This window comes from Pleurodeles waltl, chromosome 10, assembly GCF_031143425.1.
Source record: "Pleurodeles waltl isolate 20211129_DDA chromosome 10, aPleWal1.hap1.20221129, whole genome shotgun sequence".
Lineage (NCBI taxonomy): Eukaryota > Metazoa > Chordata > Amphibia > Caudata > Salamandridae > Pleurodeles > Pleurodeles waltl.
In genome coordinates this window covers 219,241,071-219,256,689 of record NC_090449.1, presented here as the reverse complement: position 1 = coordinate 219,256,689, position 15,619 = coordinate 219,241,071, and positions in this window count along the sequence as shown.

Genomic DNA, 15,619 nt, shown 5'->3' with positions numbered 1-15,619 from the left:
GGCCCTCTCCAACATCATGGGAGCCTACCACCATTCCCAGGAGACGATGGCAACGGTACTGGCCAAGTTTCAGGAGACCCAGCGACTGCAGGAGGCACAGTATTTGGGGTTCAGGGAGGAACTCAAATCCATCAATACCACCCTAGGCACCATTGTAGGGGTGATGAAGGACCTCGTGAACACCAGGAGGGACACTGTGGCATAACAAGAGGCCCCTGACACTAGCCTGGAGGATGAACTGCCCACCACCTCCGCCAGCGCTGGTGGACAGGAGGCACCGCCACAGGACCACAACATCTGCACCCCACCCACTGCAGATGGAAAACCACCCCGCAAGCGGTCCCTGAGATCCAGGGCAAAGACAGAGAACAATTCCAAGACCCCCGCCAATAAATGAGACCACCCTGATTGTCATCCTTCTGTCCCACTTTGTCACCCTGTCCATCCATCAACTGCCCCAGCTCCACTTTCTATGCCACTTTCGACAATGCGCCTGTGAAACAAATAGACTGGACTCTGTCATGAACATTCCTCCACCATCACCCCTGCCTATTTTACAACCCCCTCCACTATTTAGCACTTAAATAAACCTTAAATCACAAAACTATCTGGAGTCAGTCTGTGCTTTCACAAATGTGTATTTGCAATAACTGAGGAAAATAGAAATATCTATTGTATTGTCAACATACCTATGTCACACAGATCTAGACCATGAGGAAACATAGCAGAGGTCACACAGTGGGACCCACATCTGTGAAATCGAAAGTGAAAGTGACAAATCAGGGTCCACACACTGGGTGAAAGTGACAGACAGATGAGAGGTAGAACAAGTGTATCAGATGTAGCAGGCAGTGATGTCTTCTTACCTGTGTCTCACTGGAAGTATTGATGAATCATGGTGTTTCTGTTGTCGATATGCTCTTCTTCTGTCTCCTCTTCTTCACTGTGCACAGGCTCCACAGCTGCCACAACACCTCCTTCAGGACCATCCTCCAGCAGAAAAGGCACCTGTTGTTGCAAAGCCAGGTGGTGCAGCATACAGCAGGCCACAATGATATGGCACACCTTCTTTGGTGAGTAGAATAGGGAACCATCCGTCATATGGAGGCACCTGAACCTGGCCTCCAGAAGGCCGAAGGTCCTCTTTATAACCCTCCTAGTTCGCCCATGTGCCTCATTGTAGCGTTCCTCTGCTCTTGTCCTGGGATTCCTCATTGGGGTCAGTAGCCATGACAGGTTGGGGTAGCCAGAGTCACCTGCAAATGTCGAGGGACAACTGTTAGACACACACTAACCCTTAGGGACAACCCTAGACCCAGACAACTATTCACACTGTATAGGGTCCATGTCCTCACCTAATAGCCACACACGTTGCCTCTGGAGTTGCCCCATCACATAAGGGATGCTGCTATTCCTCAGAATGTAAGCGTCATGCACTGAGCCAGGAAATTTGGCATTCACATGGGAGATGTACTGGTCGGCCAAACACACCATCTGCACATTCATAGAATGGTAACTCTTCCGGTTTCTGTACACCTGTTCACTCCTGCGGGGGGGACCAAGGCCACATGTGTCCCATCAATGGCAACTATGATGTTGGGGATATGTCCCAAAGCATAGAAGTCACCTTTCACTGTAGGCAAATCCTCCACCTGAGGGAACACGATGTAGCTGCGCATGTGTTTCAGCAGGGCAGACAACACTCTGGACAACGCGTTGGAGACCATAGGCTGGGACATCCCTGATGCTATGGCCACTGTCGTCTGAAAAGACCCACTTGTCAGGAAATGGAGTACTGACAGGACCTGCACTAGAGGGGTTATCCCTGTGGGATGGCGGATAGCTGACATCAGGTCCAGCTCCAACTGGGCACACAGTTCATGGATTGTGGAACGGTCCAGTCTGTAGGTGACAATAACATGTCGCTCTTCCATTGTCGACAGGTCCACCAGCGGTCTGTACACCGGAGGATGCCGCCATCTCCTCACCTGCCCCAGCGGACGTGCTCTATGGAGGAGAACAGCGAGCAGAGGGTCAGCCAATACTGAGCTACGAAAACACAACTTTATTGCACACATTTTTCAATCCCCTATTGGCCTGTCTTAGTGTGTATGCAAGGCCTAGATATGTGTGACGCATTTAAAAATAATGCCATGTGGCCCCCTGAAAAGGCGGCTGCCTGACCTGTAAGGTGGGACAATGGGATATGAGGTACCTGCGCTGGCGTTGGACACCGTCGCGGTAGGCGGTCGAAGACCACAGCACAATCCTGCATTGGTTAACATTGGGCCCTATCAGTCCCAGGAGCCAATGACGATGTACGCCGGCAGTGACGGTACGCACCGCCGCGGACGTGACCGCCATTTTCTATCTGTTCACTCACTTGATACCTGATCTTCGACAGGAGAGGACCTACACTACAAGTGCTGTTGTGACCTCAGTCTGGAAGTGACAATGGCTCATGTGTTTGGGGAAAGGGCCCCTGCCTTCACCATGGAGGAGTTGGAGAAACTAGTGGATGGGGTCCTCCCCCAGTACACGCTACTCTATGGTACTCCAGACAAACAGGTAAGTACACTGTGAGCATGCAGTATGGGCAATGCCTGTGTGGAGTGATGTGGATGTAAGATACAGGGGGGGAGAATGAGGCATGCATGAAACAACGATGAGTATATGTGTGTCATGGCAAGGGTAGGAACGCGGGCCAATGACTGTGACGGTCCTGACAGTTATAGCTTCTCCTTTTCCCCTGTACTATTCCTGTAGGTCGGCGCCCACTAGAAGAAGGATATTTGGCGTGCCATCGCCAAGGAAGTCCGGACCCTGGGGGTCCACCACAGACAGAGCACCCACTGCCGGAAGAGATGGGAGGACATTCGCTGCTGGAGCAAGAAGACGGCAAAGGCCCAGCTGGGGATGGCCTCCCAATGTGGGAGGGGTGCCTGCCGCACCATGACCCCCCTGATGTTCCGGATCCTGGCGGTGGCGTACCCGGAGTTGGATGGGCGCTTGAGAGCATCACAGCAGCCACAAGGGGGTGAGTACACTCTCATTCAGCGGAATCAGCGCGCATTGGAGGTGTCTGGGTGGGGGAGGTGGGCTGTGGGTACCCCTAGGCCAGGGCGAGTTTTGCAGGCAAGGTCCCTTCGCAAGGCAGGCCATGTGGCACCCCACCAGTGTTAAGAGCCAACTACACCTAGTCAGGCTCCTGTGACTTCCATGTGTGCAGCAATCAGGCATAGGCCTTGTACCCCATGGCCCTGTGATTAATTAGGGAACTCTAAGTGCATGGCGTAGTGCAGAGGGCTGCTGTGTCTGTAGTGTCCGCCGACGGTAGCAGTATTGCATGCACTGAACATGTCTTTCTTCTGTCTCCCCCCCCTTTACGTGGTCTCCCTATTCTTGTGTGCAATAGCATCATCAGGCGGAGGAGCAGTGGCACTGCAGCAGGAGGGAGCTGCATCCCACATGGCCCTGGAGGGTGAGACTACGGACTCCGAATTCACCAGTGGGACGGAGGGCGAGGGGATCTCCACGGCAGGGACATGAGCTGAGACCAGCGACACGGACTCCTCCTCTGATGGGAGCTCCCTTGCGGTGGCGGCCCCTCTCTGCCCTCCGCATCTACAGGTACAGCCGCCACCCCCCCTACCAGCAATGCCCTCCCAGCAGCCCCTCAGTGTGTGCCCCGTGGCCGCTCACCCAGGAGGGTGGGCATCTCCTTCGCCCCAGGCACCTCATTCCCTGCCCCTGTCAGCCCTGCTGCACTCAGTGAGGAGGCCATTGACCTCCTCAGATCCCTCACTGTTGGGCAGTCTACCATTCTGAATGCCATCCAGGGTGTAGAGAGGCAGTTGCAACAGACGAATGCATACCTGGAGGGCATTCATTCTGGTCAGGCAGCCCAACAGCGAGCTTTTCAGACTCTGGCCTCGGCACTGATGGCAGCCATTGTCCCTGTGTCCAGCCTCCCCCTCCAAATTCCTCCACCCAGCCCCAATCCCCTGTTCCTCAGCCTATCCCAAGCACACCATCAGACCAGCATGCACACACCTCAACACACAAGGGTAGCTCTGGCAAACATAAGCACCACACATCCCACAGGCACTCACACAAGCATAATATCCAGGCACTCATACCAACATCCACTGCCTCCACTGTGCCCCCCTCCTCCTCGTCTCCCTCCTCCCTCCCTGTCACATCTCCACTCACACCTGCATGCACTACATCTTCAGCCACTATGTCCATCAACAGCACGCCCATCACCACACACCGCTCACGTGCACTCACCACCCCCACTACCATTCACACATCCCCTGTGTCCTCTCCCAGTGTGTCTGTGAGCCCACCTCCCAAAGTACACAAACGCAGTCACACACCCACCCAACAGTCATCCACCTCACGACAGCCTCCATCCCATGCACCTTCACCCAAAGTCAGCAAACGTACACCTCCTACAACCACTACCTCTTCCTCCACTCCCAAACCCCCTCCATCTACCCGTCCCAGTGTGTATAGAAAACGGTTCCTCTTAAATGTTGACCTCTTCCCTACACCTCCGCCACCTCTTCCGTCCCCTAGGGCATGCCTTTCAAGGTCCCAACCCAGCACCTCAGCCACCACATCACCGGGAACAGTGGTGCCAGCAGTAACCGGCTTCTGGAGTGCGCCAAGCAGCAGGGCAGCCAGTGTGCCAAGGAGCCAGACCACGGACAGTCCCCCACCTCAGAAACATAAGAAGTTGGCCACAGCCCAGAGGGAGAAGGGCAAAACACCAGCCACCAAGGGCTCTCCCAAGACTACAGTTGAGAGTGGCAAGACAGCTGCGCCACCATCCAAGGTGGGGAATGGGCAGAGAAAGAAAGGGAAGTCGTTGCTAACCTGCATGGCAGACAGGACCGCCACCAGCACCGCTGCCAAGTACACCGCCACCACCAGCACCGCTGCCAAGGACACTGCCGCCACCAGCACCGTTGCCACAGACACCACCGCCACCAGCACCGCTGCCAAGGACACCGCTGCCACCAGCAACGCTGCCATGGTCACCGCCGCCACCAGCACCTCTGCCACGGACACCACCGCCACCAGCACTGCTTCCCAGGACACCGCCGCCAGAAGCACGCTCACTGAGCCACCCACCAGCACCGCAGGCCAATTATCGCCGCAAGCACCGCTGCTACTGAGGCCGCTGCAAGCACCGCCAGCGGCCACGCCACATTATGTGCCAGTGGCACCACCGCAGACATGGCTGCCATCCCCAGTGGTCAGTCGTACGAAGCTGGTGGTCAGTTTCAGGGGCCTGGACAGCTTCCATGTAGGCCACCCGTCAGTGGGGAAAGACATCCACTACCTCAGTCCTTGGCAGGATGAAGCACACTGGGCACAAATCCCCCTCCAGAACCAGTGGAGTATCACATCCACTCCCTCAGTCCTTGGCAGGATGAAGCACACTGGGCACAAAGCCCCCTCCAGAACCAGTGGAGAAAGGCATTCACTACCTCAGTTCTTGGCAGGATGAAGCACACTGGGCACAAAGCCCTCTCCAGAACCAGTGGAGACTGTTATTCACTTGTGAGACTGTGGCTTTGCACTCCCCAGGATGCAGCAGTGGGCAAACCACCCACTGGAAGGACTTGTGAGACTGTGGCTTTGCACTCCCCAGGATGCAGCAGTGGGCAAACCACCCACTGGAAAGACTTGTGAGACTATGGCTTTGAACTCCCCAGGATGCAGCAGTGGGCAAACCACCCTCTGGAAGGACTTGTGAGACTGTGGCTTTGCACTCCCCAGGATACATCAATGGGCATGGTGCCCCCTCGTGGATCTGGCGTTGTGCACTCATCCGGCTGAGGTGCCCCCCCCTTCCCTTCCTCCTGAAGTGCCTGTTTTATTTTGATCTGATGCCCCTGCAGTGTTCTCTCCGTTTTGATTGGATATCTTGTGTGGGCCTCGCCAATGCATTTTGGGCCCAGTGGTCCACGGACTTTGTATGTGCAGTACATGGACTTGAATTCTTGGTATATATATTTGTTAATAGTGTATATATATTTTTGAGTAATGGATTTTTATTGATTACAATTGTTCAACTCATTTCCTTTTGTCCTTGCATTCTTCCAGGAGGGGTTGGGGTTGTAAATGTTATGTATCAACATGTACTTCTGTGTGTTGTAGTGGGTGAGGGTGGGGGTGGGGGTTTTGTGTGTGTGTCACTCTCTTTTCCCTCCCCATCCCCTGTGTCGTAGGTGCAGTACTCACTGTTTTCTTCCCCGCCGGCGTTCGTGCTCCTGGTAGAGGAGCAGGAAGACAATGGCAGGTAGAATATGGAGTTCTGGCTCCATGGCGTCCTGGTTCCTCGTGGGGTGTGTAGAGGTGAGCGTTTCCCCTTCCAAGTCCTGTTTCCACCGTGTTTTTGTTCTTGGTGAATCCACCCCGGAAAAGGTGGCGGATTGACCTCTCATGATACTGTCGGCGGTACATTGTCTTCCGCCTGTCTGTTGGCGGTGACCGCCATTTTTGTTTGTTTTTGTTTGTTTGTACCACTGTATCGGTTGGAGTTTTAAAGTGGCTGTCTATGTTGGCAGTTTCCGTCACTGTCGTGATTCCATTTTTTTTTACCGCCGGCCTGTTGGCCGTTTTACCGCCGCTTTAACACCGACCACCAGGGTTGTAGTGAGGGCCAAAGTCTCACCTGTGAAATTACAATATTGCCAAAAGTCAGTGAAATATCTAGGACACCAGATTGAAAAGAGATTGAGGAGAATTTTCAGGGAGAGAACTACTATGATCCTGCAGAGAAATCCCTCGACTTCACTGAGAGATGTCAGAATGTTTCTGTGAATGGTGGGGTACGGTAGACAGTGGATTCCAAATTTTACTGAAAAAGCCAAACCTTTACATCAGCTGACATATAAGGAAGTTACAGATCCTATTGCCCTAGATGAAGACCAGATGAAAGCTTTCACTGAATTAAGAGAGTTTGTGCAGAGCTCCAGCATTGGGAATGCCTGATTACACAAAGCCTTTCACATTGCTTTGTCATGAACGTGATGCATGTTCTTTGTCTGTCTTGACACAGGTCCATGGAGGTGCTTATCACCCAGTAGCTTATTTTTCAGCTACCTTGGATCAGGTTGCAGCAGCTTTACCAGGTTGTCTGCGCGCAGTAGCCGCAGTTGGTCAGAGTCTTTCCCAATGTGAGGGGGTAGTCATGGGATACCCCTTGACGGTAATGGTACCACATTCTGTTGAGAATTTACTGACAAGGACGAAAACACAATATTTGATGGGAGCCAGATTGACAAGGTATGAGAAGAGCATATTGGGTGCTCCAAATGTAACATTGAAAAGATTTACAGTGCTGAATCCAGCAACATTACTTCCAAGTGATACTGTTGAAATTGAAAAGGAAGAAGATATTGAACACGATTGTCTTAACTGAACTGTGTACAAAACCGAGGCCTGATATTAGAGACACGCATTTAAAGGAAAATGACCAAATGTTTTTGTTGATGGATTGTGTCTCAGAGATGGGACAGGCACACTGAGAGCAGGATATGCTGTGTGTACAATTATAGGCACATTAGAAGCTTCATGGCTTCCGGGTGTGTATTCTGCACAATTGGCAGAACTAGTAGCTCTTACTAGGGCTTGCTATGTCTCTGCTAGGTTAAGAGTCACAATCTACACTGATAGTCAATATGGATTTGGAATTGTTCATGATTTTAGCCAATTGTGGTCGCAGCGAGGTTTTATGACCTCAACTGGAACTCCAGTGAGAAATGGCGACCAGATAAAAGAATTGTTGTTCGCAATTCAGTTACCTGAAGAAATTACTGTAGTGAAATGCAGTGCACACCAAAAGACACAGGATTACATTTCTCTGGGAAATGGATATGCGGATCAAGTCACAAGGTTTTGCACATTGAACTGTATTTTGTTCAAGGACAAGTGGGAACAAATGCCTGAAGAAGAAACAAATTGTGCAAGTTTTGCCTTGAAAATAATTGACACTTTAGAAGAATTGAAAATGTTGTAGGAAAATGCAGACAAGGAAGAGAAAAGACTTTGGTTGAAATTTAAGTGTGTTCAAAGACCAGATGAGATTTGGGTTTCTGAGGAGGGCCAGATGGTACTGCCAAACAGTTTATTGACTTAGAGGCCAGGTACTATCACGGCCTAGCAAATATTGGAAGAGATGCTATGGTTAGATTGTTCAAAGTTGATTGGTTTAATCCGAAGTTCAGACAAGCAGCAGAGGCAATATGTCATAGATGTGTAATCTGTCAGCAACTAAATGTGGGGAAAGTGACAGTGGTGAATTTGAGCCACATTGGAAGAGCAAGAGGACCATTCAGCAGAATGCAGTTGGATTTCATTGAAATGCCTGCGTGTGGTGGACTGAAGTATGTGTAATTGATTGTGTGTGTGTTTCGTCACTGGATTGAAGCACACCCCACAAGTAGGAATGATAGTCTCACAGTTGCAAAGCTGTTGCTTAGAGAATTAATACCAAGGTTTGGATTCCCGATCTCTTTAGAATCAGATAGGGGAACACACTTCAATAACGAAGTGATCAAACTCTTATGTGCAGCATTGAACATTGAGCATAACCTACATTGCAGCTATTGTCCAGAAGCATCAGGACTTGTAGAGCAAATGAATGGTACGTTGAAATCAAGGATTGCCAAAATGTGTGCTGCAACAAATCTGAAATGGCCAGATGCATTACCTTTGGTGTTGATGTCAATGCGAGCTATACCTGACAGGAGATTCTCATGGGCAGAGCAATGAGACTGTCAGCAATTCCAGCAAATGCTCTTGTCAATATTACAGATGATATGGTGTTGGACTACTGCAAAGGTCTGGCTGATGTGGCTCAATCTTTCTCTCAGCAGGTGCCAGCCGTTACACTGCCACCCATCTATGACCCAGGTCACAACCTAAGAGCTGGAGATTGGGTCGTCATCAAAAAGCATGTTCGAAAGACTTGCCTAGAGCCGTGCTGGAAGGGCCCATACCAGGTGGTGCTGACAACCACGACAGCTGTGAAGTGTGCAGGACTACCTACTGGATACATGCAAGCCATACCAAGAAAGTGGTGAGTCCACACAATCATGAAGAAGTGTTGTTGAGAGCACCAACAGCAGCAAAACAAGTGGCACTTCGTGAGCCAGAGCAAGTTGTGCCTGAAGTTGACCCAGAGCTGGTGGAAGATGGGTCAATTACACCAGTAAGAGACGAAGGTGCAGGAGTACAAGAAGCAGAGCAAGAGCCTAACCCAATGGAAGCAACTGGAGAACCAAGTATGGGAGGGGTTCTCCCAGAAATAGACAGTGCTGAAGCACAAATAGACCAAGTGCCAGACCAAGAGGGGGAAAGAGTCGAGACGGATTAAAGCCAAAGTGATCCGACTCCTCCTGAACCTGTTGCAGGTCCATCAAGAGAAAACACCATAGATAGGGGGAAAGAGAAGAGTCCAATCTTACAGAGATTATTGACAGAAGGAACATGGAAAGGAGACAATTGGCCTGAATCGCAAATAGGCAAGAAGAAGGAATTGGTTCTAAATGAACCAATAGAGGAAGAAGTAGACACTACAAGAAAAGACAAACTAAGTGAAGGAGAACTAGCAGGAGAATGAAGGTTGAAAAGAAAGAGTGTAGCAAGACGAAGATACACAGGCCCTGAGTGGGCATATGCAGCAACAAGTGAATGGCAAAACAAGTTCATGTCCTTTGACAGAGAAGTTCTGAATCAGTACTTTGATGCAACCTGAAGGAAATCAATAGACTGGGTTGTTGAGCTAATCTGAAGGAAAATTTAAAAAGAGACTGTTGAAATAAACCTGAAAAAGACATTAGTAACCTGAAATAACATTCGAAAAACCTGATGTGACAAGCTGCTAACCGATTTTGACAAAGGAGAAAAGGATTCCTGCATATGAAATTGAATTGCGAGAAAGAAGCATATTTTTGATTTTTCAATTTTTGATTTCACCTTTGCACTTTATCTAAGAGTTATTTCTGCTTTCTGTTTCTTTACAGATCATGGCTGAATTAAATAGTAGCATTAGAAATATTAGATATTGTAGATATTTGAGTGTTGCAGTGGAAATTATGCGTGGAATAATGTTCATAATAATGATTGTGGGTATGTCTATTCATGAGATGAAAGAAGTTGCTATTGTTCCTGTTCATGAGACTACCACACTAACTGCTTTAGAAAGGTTCAAGCTAGATGAAAAATATTTGGATGATTATACTAATGCATGAGGAGAGCTTTCTTCTAGTGTTTTCTATCGGTTGTTGAGAGAGTATGTGGAGATGATGGATGCAAAGAATTGTCTTGTGTGTACGCAAATTCCTTCCTCTGTGGAAGAAGGGGTTACGTACCATAGTCTGCCCCTAACATATGGCATAACCTGTAGTTTGCTATTAACCAGATTCTATAACCAAGAATATATTCAGTATTTTTACTCCAGTCATGACCTAGTGTTTTCTTTTGTACCTAGTATTAGACATTTGAGCAAAATAGCTAAGGAGCATGATATAGTATTAGTTAGAGGATTCTTTGAGCCAACACTAACTTTTGTAACTGCTTATGCTCACCGTAATAATCTGACCTGCTTACTAACTCCGTTGGAAAAAAGCTTTATAGAGCATACTGACGATAGAAGAAAGGCATTAAAAGAGAAATTATAAAAAGGACTGGAGAAAAGAACCTATAAAAATGACTATGCTTACACTGCTATTAAAATAAAAGGGAGATTATCTTTAGATGCATTACATGTGGGGAAGCTTTGTATAAATAGGCCAAAATCACGCACTGACACTTTATTTGTGGGAACGAGTGAATGCAGGCATGTGTTTTTGCTTCAGAGCAAATGGACTTTTATGCTGAATGGTGCAGACCCTGTGATTCCTGTGATTTATTATATTTGTGGACTTAATGCTCATTACCTTCTTCCTAGAGGATGGTATGGGACATGTTATTTAGGGACAGTTTTCCCTAAGATTTATCAGATAGATGATTTAAAGAAAATACCAAAAGTGACTGAATTACATCATGTGCGACAGAGGAGGGAAACCGCCTCTGCAATTGTGGGGGTATTTTTGGGGCAATATTTCCTTCTGTAGGAGTTATTTTGAATGCAAACAAGATACGAAAATTGTCTACTATTGTGGATAATATGCTGACAAACTTTACAGGGGCAATACTCCTGTTAAATACTGAATAGGCTGCAGATAGAGCTATGACGCTTCAAAATAGCTTTCTTTAGACATAATTTTAGCGAAAGACGGCGGAGTCTGTAAAATGATTAATGCTAAGCATTGTTGTTCATTCATACCTGAAAATGATAAAGAGATAAGAGACTTACTTACTAATCTAACTAGTTCAAGCAAGGATTAGTAAGAATTGAAGGAACCAGGTGTTTGGGAAAAGGTTGGAAATGGATTTGCCTCTGTGGTAAATTTGTTTAGCCAAATTTGGAATGGGGTATTATGGAAGATTGTCCAAGGAATATTAATTGTGACTGTTTCTATATTAGGATTATGCAAATTATGGCAAAAGGTAAAATTAAAGAGGGGTAAAACTGTTTAGAGGAGGGAAGAACCACCTAGGAGACATATTTATAGGGAAAATTCAAGAAGAAGACAAAATACATCTGAGATAAATTTGTAAAGTATTGACAAGAAGGGTGTGATGACATATTTAGTTATCAGAGGAGGGACTGATGGAGCAAATATACAAATTCAAGAAATTTCTAATGATTAATGTGTGATTATTATTGAGAAAAATGTGTCGAAAAATTAATATTAGATAATAACATGTATAATCAAAAAAGTGCCCACAGGGAGTGGTCACCATGGGCCCAGATGTAGGTAGATAAAAAATTGTGAATCGGAAATAGCAACTCCATGCAAATCACTATTTCAGACTCGCAAAACCAAATGCTAGAAAGACTCGCCATACCAAATTGCGAGTTGCAGAGGTATCGCACCGCATTTTGCGATCCCCGTTTTTAGCGAGGTCACAATTTGCGCAAATTGCGACTGCCTCGCAAATTGCCTGCAGGTGCAACATACCAGTTGGGAAACCCACTTCCTGGCACTTGGTGATGACATCATAACCAGAAAGTCACCAAATAGAACTGGGAGGAAGGAGGAGCACACCCAGCCCAAACTGCAGAGCCACACCCAGGTGAGAGGAGCTGCAGCAACAATGGAGAAGGAGACAGGTACTGCTGGCAGGAAGAGAAAACTAAAGTTCTCACACAAGGAGTTGGAGGTCCTAACGGAAGAGTGCAGCCTGCACCATGACCAACTCTTCGGCAAGACAGCAATGAGTGTCCCTGACACTCAGAAGAAAATAATTTGGCAAGGCATCCAAGAAAAAATGAATGCCATTGGGGTAAGCCACCGCACCCTAGATGAAATCAGGACAAGGTGGTATGACCTTCGCTCCAGGACCAAGGAGAGGGTTGCTGAGCGCATGAGGGAGATGAAGGGCACTGGAGGAGGCCCATCCACGATTCCACCACCTACAGCCCTGGAAACTATGGTGGAGACAACACTGGAGCTGGTTTGTACTGGGCATAGGAAAACAGATGTGCGAGACTGACAGTGTATCCCCTATGTCCCGCAGGTCTCCCACAAGGCACCCCCATCAGCGAACAAGTGCAGGGCGAGGAACCTGGGCCAGACCCACATGAGGAGGCTGCCAGTGACACAGCAGGGCACAGCAGGACACCACCATCCATGGAAATGCCACCAGAGTCCATGGAAGATCCTGCGCAGGACATGGAGGCAGCAGTGGTAGCACCAGGGCCTAGCCCTACAGAGAGGCACACACAGCCAGCAGCAGGAGCAGTGCCCAGACGCCGGCACAGAGTGCAGTCTGTGCACGGGGATGATCTCTCAGACGTTGAGTTTGCAGGACTCAAGGCATCACTGGTACAGGGTCAACGCCTGCAAAACAGACAGTTGCGGTCAATAAACTGGAACCTTACAAGACTGCAGACCACTATGACCCATGGGATGGCTTATGTGGAAAATCAGTTCCAACATATGAACACACATCTGGGGAACCTGACACAGGCCATCGAACATTTGGTCAGGGAACTGGTGGCTGACAGGGCACAGGCACGGCGCAGGGAGCACAACACTGCAGCCCGGTTTGACAGACTTGCAGCTTCCATTGGGCGCCTGGCTACAAACAGCACCTGCCTGTCAAGGCGCATTGTCAGCCTGCAGGTCGAATTGGGTAATTTCGCTGGGGATGTGGCACAGGGACTTGGCCGCATCAGCCATGCGGTTGACAGAATGGAGACCAGGCAGGCTGCAAGGGGCACAGGGGATACCCCACAGGACAGCGAGGAGGGCTCTACCATCAGCAGTGTGTCTGCCACTGATTTGCGTGTGCTGCGGAGTAGCAGTGCACGGCAGGGCTCAGGGGACCCACCAGGGGTGAGCCATGGTGGCCGCAGTAGGAGGAGGCTGTGAGCCACGAAAATGTACTATTACTGAGGCACATGCAATTAATGTGTCTGAGTTGACTTTTCACAATTCCAGACTGTTACTTACTGCACATTTCTAATGATCTCATAGTTTAAAAATAAAAAGGTTTTGTTTGTTTCACTACATAACTGGGCTATGTGTGTCTGACAGTGAGTGTGCTCATGGTTGCCACGTACCTGCCAAAGTATTGGGTTGCAATGTGGTTCCGTCTCTGCCTATCCTCATTTGCGATGCTTCTATCCCCAGGCTGTCGGTGTGGTAGCTCTTGCTCCTCATCCTCTGTGTCTGTGTCTTCAGGGGTGAGATGTAGCCCACGTCTGGTGGCAATGTTGTGTAGGATGGCACAGGCGGCAACTATCTTACACGCTGTTTCTGGGAAATACTGGAGTGCACCTCCACTTTTGTGGAGGCATCTGAATCTTGCCTTTAACAAGCCAAAGGTCCTCTCAACTACAGTTCTGGTCTTCCGATGTGCAATGCTATATCGCCTCTCGTTCTGATTGCCAGATGTTAGACATGGGGTGAGTATCCATGGTCTCACGGCATATGCACTGTCGCCTGTTTGACAAAGAAGGCAAATTTAGCAGGGCATCACAAGGTTACACAGTGACCTGTATGTATAGCTTCGGAGTATAGTCACCAATCCCTAATAGATATCCGTCTCCAAACTACCCACGTTCAAGGCGTTGGTGTATCCCACTGTGCCTGAATATGTATGAGTCATGTGTACTCCCTGGATATTTAGCTACAATGTCAGTAATGACATTATGGGCGTCACATACCACCTGGTTGTTTAGTGAGTGGGTACATTTCCTATTGCGGAACACATATTCCAGATTTGCAGGTGGGCAAATTTGTGTATGTGTCCCGTCCACACACCCTATTACATGGGGGAAGTTGGCAATTGTGTAGAACTCCAACTTGGTGCTGTTAATTTCTGCCTCATTCCTGGGTAGGTATATATGTCTGGACATGTGTGCGAGTATGGCATCTAGGAAATGTCTGAAGAATCGTGAGAGTGTACTTTGGGATACCCCACCTGCCACAGCAATCACCCCTGATAGCTACCTGAGGCCAGGAGGTGCAGTGAGCATAGCACTTGCACATGTGTAGGGATGGCGCTGCCGCGCATTGTCTGTCGTTCAAGGTGAGGATTCAGCAGTTCAATTATTTCTAAGATAACAGCACTGCTCAGTCTATCTTTGTCATAAATCTCCTCCTCAGTTTGTTGGAATAGTGTCTGCCTGGTTCGGTATATCCTCTCCTGTCTCTGCCTCCTCCTCCTCTGCTGGGCAGCCTGGACTCTCCTCCTCCATGCTATCACGTACAGTTCTGACATTTTGAGTAGCCCAGATGCCTTCTGGGTCTCCTTTTATGCTTTGTTTCTGGTTACCACCTGCTCAGAATCAGTGGTAATCTGGATGTGCAAGACGGTCTTTTTGCGACCAGTCGCTAATTGCGACTGACTTTAGCATATGGTTTGCAACTCGCAATTTGCGACTTCCTGATTGTGGGTCGCAAAATCAGGTTGCAATTTTTGCGAGTCGGTGCTGGGTCGCATCGCTATTTGCTAATCGGAAATCAGATTTCTGCATCCCATTTCGGATTTTGCGGGGTCGCAAATGGCGATTCGGGCCATTTGCGACTCGCAAAACTTTGCTACATCTGGCCCCATATGTATTAACAGATGCTAAATAATGAGAAGATCTATATATATTAAGTATTAATATATCATAACTACATGTATAACCAATGTTTTATGTTAATTCATATTCTTAAATTCGCTGTACTAAAGGCCTGGTTTCGCTGGGCCCTGCCTGCTCATAACGTGGAGACTTCCAAAAGCCTCGCGAGGACTGGTAACTGGAAGAAAGGACCTTGAACTGTTCAGATGGCTCTGCTAGAGCAATCTGCAATGTACCAGCGGACAGGAGATGATGAAGACAATTTGATACAATTATGTGTAGTGTAGGCTAAATGTACTTTCCCAGGACTTGAACAATAGAGGCACTGACTAAAGACTATGTATACAACAATTTTGTTATCTGAAGAGCCGGACGATGTTCTCATCACAAGAAGGACCAATCAAATATATGGGGCTT